General features: G+C 46.0%; 1 protein-coding gene across 1 annotated transcript in view; it reads right to left on the reverse strand.

Moving 5' to 3' along the window:
- The window catches only part of HTR4 (5-hydroxytryptamine receptor 4), a 160,260-nt gene extending 157,994 nt beyond the window's left edge, over nt 1-2,266 (reverse strand). Inside the window, exon 1 of the mRNA XM_081230627.1 lies at nt 2,248-2,266. The gene's annotated coding sequence lies outside the window, so the exon portion shown is untranslated. The remainder of the gene's footprint in view (nt 1-2,247) is intronic.
- Nucleotides 2,267-7,167: the final 4,901 nt, after the last annotated feature.

Below are 7,167 nucleotides of genomic sequence, written 5' to 3' on the forward strand. Positions count from 1 at the left end.
CAAAAAGGCAGTAGTATGGAAGATTTTGGCACTTGATGGGAGGTGAGAATGGGTGACCTAAAGACCTTTTCAACTCTAAGGCTTGATGTATGCAGTTAATGCTCAACCACAAAACTAAGTCAATAGTGCATTTTCACCCTTTTCCCTTTGCCTAATTCCTTTCCCTGAAGACAAACTGATTTTTTTTTTAAAAAAAGACAGTTAGATATTGGAAGGTAATCATAAGACAGCAGGATAAAATTTTCTCACTAAAACAAAGAACATCAATGATAATCAGATAATTTTAGAGCTGGAAAAAACCTTGGATATGATTTAGCAAATAGATTCTAGTTGAAATCTTCCATTTCATTTCACAGATGAAGAAACTGAGATTTAGAAAGGCCAAGAGACTTGATCTAGGTCACTAATACTACAACCATCAGAAGGTCCAGATTCTTCCAAAGAACTTATTTATTACTCACTGGTAATATCAAGGGACTTCTCTATGTGCCTTTATTTTGCATTTTTCAATGATCACAGTCTATATCTGTTCCTATCTCTGGAAATCCCTGAATATGGGTCTCACCTGATTAGGTGCTGGAACTGGGAATAAAAAACAAACAAACAAAAAAATTAGGTTCAAGAGATATTGAGCAAAAATGGGTAAGACCCGCCTATTGATGAAGCTGTGGTCACTACTGATAAAGAAAGAGGAGAAATAAAGAGGTGACTTCAGTTCCCAGCCAGGGTGACTTGGAGAACGGTGGTGGTTCAGTAATAGATGGGATAGTCAGGAGGTGGTCTGGGTAGCAGGTACTTATGCTGGGTTTCAGGTGCTGTTCTTCAGTCTGTGAAGTTAGGGAAAGAGATGAGGGGATGAACAGTGTCAGGGAGGTCCGGGAGAACTCGAGTGGAAGAAAACACATTCAGTTTGGAGGTTACAAGGCCACTGTGGCCCCTAGAAGGAGCAGCTTCAGGAGTGAAATCCAGATAACTCAGAGGAACCAAGAGCATCACTGTCCTCTGAGCCCTAGGACCTCTGTCTGCTCAACATGTGCTGAACTGAACACTCCCTGAAGCTCCTGCTAGCCTGATGTGCTACAGTTCTCCTGGAGTTTAAATGATGACCCACTGAACTGTACAATAATAATTATAACAAAGACATTTCCCAAAACTCAGGAGTGAGTGTAGGCTAAGTAAGGGTGGCATGGAAAAAATAAACGTAAGACGGAAAAATGACTTGAGAATGATGCAAATCCTCTTTACTTTATACTAATTTTTTCCACACTCATCATTTCTTGAGAGCTGCTCCTCAGAGCTCCACGAGTCTCATCCCACGTCCTGACTTCTTCCTTGTTTCTAGGGAACTGCATCCATCACCAGTGTCCTTTCCCTTCATCATCTGGGCTCATCAGCAGCACGCAGCAACTTCTCCTCCCTCATCACCGATGCTGAAGTTCCACACAGGGGACTAGGCAAACACCACCCACCACCTCCAGGGTCACCCACAGCTTTTGACGTGGGGACTCCGTCCCAGCAATATTAACAGGAGAGCAAACTAGCCTCAGTGTCCTTCCATCAAAAGCCACGGTTTGGTTCGTGCCAAACCTGTACCCTAAGAAACATTTTTTGTGTATTTTAATGAACCAATGGGAAATCAAGCCAATGTCTTCTAGGAAGACACGCTCATGCCATGACTTCTCCACCTCTGCCAGCCATCACTTTCCTCTATCAACAGCCACTTCTTCCAAAGGCAACTAACAGCTCAGTGCCACACACTGGGTAGCAAGCTGAGAAGAAATGCATCTTAAACTGGGATTGGGATTCTGTGAAAGACAACTGCAGGAAGCTAGCCCTGGCAGCCACAGCGAACGCTTCACGCAGTACAGCATGGCCACACACTCACAGTCACTTACACACACAGCCAGGTATACACTCCGGGTCTGCATATCTTGTCTCACTCTCTCTCTCTCTCTCTCTCTCTCTCACACACACACACAGAGTTAAGACAGAGTACACTCTTTCCGTTACACATCCAGGACCACCCATACCGTCCACACATGTACCCTCTCTCACCCTCTCTCTCTCTCTCACCCTCTCACCCTCTCTCTCTCACGCTCTCTCACCCTCTCTCTCTCTCTCTCCTCTCACACACACACACACACACACAACGGTTATATACGCACAGCCTATGTCTCTCTCTCACACACACACACCCTTTACACACACTACCTCACAGAGCCAGCGAACAGTTTCACAAGTACTTACATACACAAGTGTAGGGCACTAGCCCCAACCCTAGTGGTCCCACGCTGGAGTCATGTCCTACACGACCAGCCAGCCCCGCTACAGCCTGAGCCGCCACGCAGCCCATCCCTGAGGTGAAGACGGGTCCCATAAGTCCAGAGCCCCCAGCGCGTCCCCGTCGCGCCGCCCCGCCCCCGCAAACACGTGGGCTCGCCGGGTCGTGACCCCTGCGCCCTCGCCGCACCTACCCTCCGCCTGAGGCGAGGGAGCGAAGCGCCCTGGCGGACCGGACCTGCCACCTCTCGCCGCGGAGCCGAGCTTCTGCCGCCGCGCTCCCAGCCGCTGCCTGCGCCCTCCCCGCCGCCCCTTCGGGTGCGGGCTTCAGCCCCCGCGCTGGGAGGCTGGCGAGCGCGAGGCGCGGGCCCGCCCGGGGCTGCGGGCGGAGGGACCCAGCGCAGGCTCACCGGGGCGGGCCGAGCATCGTCCTCCTCCCGGCCGGCCGAGACTGGCTCCGCAGGCTCAGCAGCCCCCAGCCCGCTTCGTCCTCGCGGCCGCCCCCTGCGGACGCCAGGGGTGGCTGTGGCGCGGCCGGGCGCGCAAAGCAGTGGGCGCAGGGGTGACGGAGGGACCTCACCCCTCGGGGCGGGCCAGCGGGGCGCCTTCCCCGGGAGCGCTGCCCAACAGAGGAAGCTAGCCCTGGGCTTACTGCTGGATCCTGGGTAACCCTGGGCAAGTTGGTTAACCTCTCTGAGTCCCCATTCCTCTACTGAAAGATAATAAACGTGAAAACGGAAAGTGCCTGTGGTGTCCGTGCTAAGGGAAATCTACAGCCTACTTCCTTCTCATGCCTCTGACTCTGCCTGGGCACAGTTAGTTTGGGAGCAGGGTTCAGAGTGAGATCCGCAGTCCCTTAGATACAAGGCTCCCAGGTTTTCCAGGGTCAGTGTTTCAATCGACTGGTCTTCCTAAGTGATCCTGCCAATACTTGTTTTGCTTCCCCCATCTGCAGGAAGCCAATTCTCCCAGCTTTTTCCACTTGTGACCTTGAGCATGTGGTTAGACCAAAGCCCAGACCCACTGCTCCCATCTGTAAAACGGGGACCATAAACTCCCAGTTGTGTTGAGACTTACCAAAGCTCCTGCCTGTGTGTCACTAGTGCGTTGTAGTATCTGTGAAGAACTGTGAAAGAATGAAAAACATTTTTCCTCAACACATCTTTCCAAGGCCTCAGATTCCAGGGACAAAACAATTCAAGAGTTAGGCCACTTGGGGAAGGGAAGAGGAAAGAAGTCTTCCTTTGATGAGACAGGTGAGGGGCCAAAGGTCCTATAGGTAGGATAATTCACCCCCTCTAGGACCACAGAGTCTGTGTGGAAGCCTGACAAACAGAGGAGCTGTGACAGTAATTAACCTACAAAAGTAAATAAATCTTTCCAGACAATCTTAAAAATGATTAACTTACAAATGTGAGCACAACCCAAGTGAACTGGAAATTTAAATTGACCAACGTATGCATGCCAGAAACTTCTGAGCTGGTGGCTTTCTCAGATTCTCTCTGTTGATATTCCTGCCTTTCTCTTCCTCCTTCTTTTGCCAACCTGGTCTGTCTTCCTCGTGGTCTGTGTTTCTTCCCCATCGTACTTGTACACTTTTTCTCTCTTCTCTCTCTCTCTCTTCCCATCTTAGTCTCTCCCCACCCTAGGTACCTCTTCTTTACCTTCTTTGTGCCCTGTCTCTGTCTCAACACGCCTCACTCTCAGCCATTCCCACCCATTATTTCTCTCCCTGGATTGTATATGTCTTGAATCTTTATTGATCTTATATCCCCATTCAAAATTTGAAAGTGGAAAAGTTGTCAGTTTTTTCTCTAAGGATCCAAACTTAAATTTACCACTATGCCAGTTCCCTAAACCAAATATTCCTGATGAATGACACCATTATCCTCACCCTCCTGGGAGTGCAAAGCCTGAATCATCTCTGACAACTCTACCTCTCTTCCCCTTCTCCCCAGTCTCCACTCAACCTCTTCCCATTTCCTAGGGAGTTTCTCCCCACTCTTCCACAGGCAGCTGTTCTCTCCTCCCTATTCCCATTGGACTGAATCAGATGTGATTAAGTTAAGGATCTTGAGATGAGAGATTATCCTGGTTGCACAGGTGGGCCTTCAGAAGGGTCCTTGAAAGTAGAACTGATGGGCATGAGAGGAGGTCAAGAGTGATGCAGTGTGAGAAGGACTTGAGCAGCTGTTGCTGGCCTTCAAGGAAGAAGAAAGATCCCAAGCCAAGGAATACAGAAGCTGAGGTGGGGGCAAGGAAACAGATTCTCCTCTAGAGTCTCCAGAAAGGAAGGCAGCCTTGAACACACCTTGATTTTAGTGCCATAAGACTCACGTCAGACCTCTGCTCTAGAGAGCTGTACAATAACGAATTTGGGTTGTTTTAAGCCACTAAGTAATTTGTTGCACCAGGAATAGGTAACTAATACAATGCCTCTCTTTTACTTATGGAGGTACACATGAATGCCTTGTCTTATTATTAACAGCAATCCAAGGTAGCCCCTCTTTTCAGCCTTCTTGGTATACCCAAACCTTGTGTTTCAAGCAATCTGTTCCCTGAACACTTGCTTTTCTTTTGTCTGTACCAGTGCTCACAATGTCCTCTCCAGAGTGCCCTCCTCCAGATGCTGCCTGTCCTACCTCTCTTCAGTGCTCATGGATTCCATGGAGCTGTTCATGATCTCTCCCTTCCTTGATTCTCCAGAACTTTGTATTTTTCAAGGTATATTCCATTTCAATTGCTGCTTTCTAATGGGAGAGAAGGGAACGAGAGAGAAGAATGGACTTTACATGCACAGGTTGAAACTGCTCCAGGTTCTCTGTTCCCACAATGCTGTTTTCCTCTCTCTACTGCAGCAGTTACCACTACACTGTGTGACTGTGAGTTTTTTAAAGGTCTGCTTGGACACTGGATAGTGAGTGCCTCCAAGGTGGACAACAGGTCTTACCTCCGTTTCTACATCCCAGCCCCTAGATCCATGCCAGGTACACAGTAGGGATTCAATAACCATTTCTTGAATGAATGGATGAAGAGAACAAGTGCCTCGTCTGGCTGTGTTGAACAGACAGGGCTATTAATAATTTTTTCTTGTACCGTCTGGCTCTATTTAATTGGGCTGGTCAATTGAAGCACCTCAGTTAATGCAATGAGGTTTTAAATGGGACTGCTTTGATTCATAGCTTAAATCATAGACTTTTCTTTCCTTTTCTTTGTTTTATGTTTGTTTTTGTTTTGCTTTTGCTGAAGAAGACGCCCACAATAAAAGTTCCTTTTTATCCACTTCATTTAAAAGGGGCTACTATTATAAGTAAAGTGATTATAATCATGCAAACTCTTTGGCCCAACAATTCTACTACTTAAAATGTATCATAAGGATAATAAGCCTATGTTTACAGAGGTTTATCTAAGAGCGTGTTCAATTCAGGATCTTTTTATAAGAGTGAATAACTGGAAATAGCCCAAATGTAATGGGGGATTCTCTAAATAGATTATCTCTACCATGAGATACCATTCAGTTATCAAACATTGTTTTGTCAACTGATATTTATTATATAGAAAGATGTTTATGAATTTTTATATTCTTTTTTATGTTTATCTTTATTTTCTAACTACCATATAATAAGCCTATATTTAAAACTTAGGTTTAATTGTTTTTTTTAAATAGCTTTGCCTCCAAAAGGAAAATTGTATAAAACTTTGATATTTTTCCAAATTCCAAGAAAATTCATCTACAGATGAGATTTAATTCTCTGACTATGACAAAAGAAGGGGAAAATCACAAAAGGCTTGAAATATAATTCATTCCATTAATTCATTCAGTCTGGGAACATTTATTGTACCATCTCAATTAAGGCCTTCAACAGCAAGCAACAGAAAAGAACTCTAGATAACTTAAGCAAAAGGGAAATTATTGGAATGTTATTTAGAGACATACAGAATTGCTGAGATACTGGAAGCCAAGCTTGGAGAATCAGGTACCAGGAAGAGTTCCAGAGAACCAAAAAGCAGAAAGTGAAGCACCTGGTTCACAAAGGAACTCCATCAGGACCGCATGCCATCCCTCCTGATATGACGAATGGCCTCTACCAGTCCTCCAACCTTGGGTCACTCAACCAAGTCCAAAGTCACTGGAGGAGAACACACCAGACAGGCTGAAGTTTGCTTTGTATCTCCTCCTTCCCCTGTTCTGAATCAGAGAGTGAGGAAGGAAAGATCTAGTCCTTTCACCAAGACTACACACAGTAGGGGAGATTTTACCTCCCCAGTAAATTTGGGGTGCTGTTAGGAAGGCAAAATGGAAGCTGACAGCCTGAAAAATAATAAATGGCCACTACGAGCCCCTGAGATGTGCCAGGCATCAGGCTGTTCTGCCTTCCAGGCCAAGTTTCCCTGCCAGGAAGCCTCTGGTACAAATAGCTCAGTGGAGCTACCAGGCCAGAAACACCATTCAGAGGAGATTAAGAAAGCTTTAATTCTATTATTTCATTTATAAACTTGAAAATGTAAAGTTTTTCTATTGTTAATTTATTCTAGTCTGCAGGAAAAAAAATACTATTTTTTCTCTTCTGGTTGTCCACACTTTGCTCAACTGGTACAAATGTCCTGTTACATATTTACTGCACAGCAGCCTGCCACAGACGGAAGCACCTTATCAGCAACACACCATGGGGGTTACCTTAGAAGTTTCAAAGCTTGTTTTAAGTTTATTTGACTCTGGGTGCCTTAGTTGCAAGATGGAGGGGTGTGTGTGTGTATGAGAGAGAGAGAAAGAGAGAGAGAGAGGGAGAGAGGGAGAGAGAGAGAGAGAAAGAAAGTAGGCAGAGACAAAGAGGAAGGAACAAAGAAGATGGAAATCAAATTCCAAATCCAAACTGCTGAAATAAA

Source organism: Mesoplodon bidens, assembly GCF_964165515.1.
Source record: "Mesoplodon bidens genome assembly, chromosome: 4".
NCBI classification, from domain to species: domain Eukaryota; kingdom Metazoa; phylum Chordata; class Mammalia; order Artiodactyla; family Ziphiidae; genus Mesoplodon; species Mesoplodon bidens.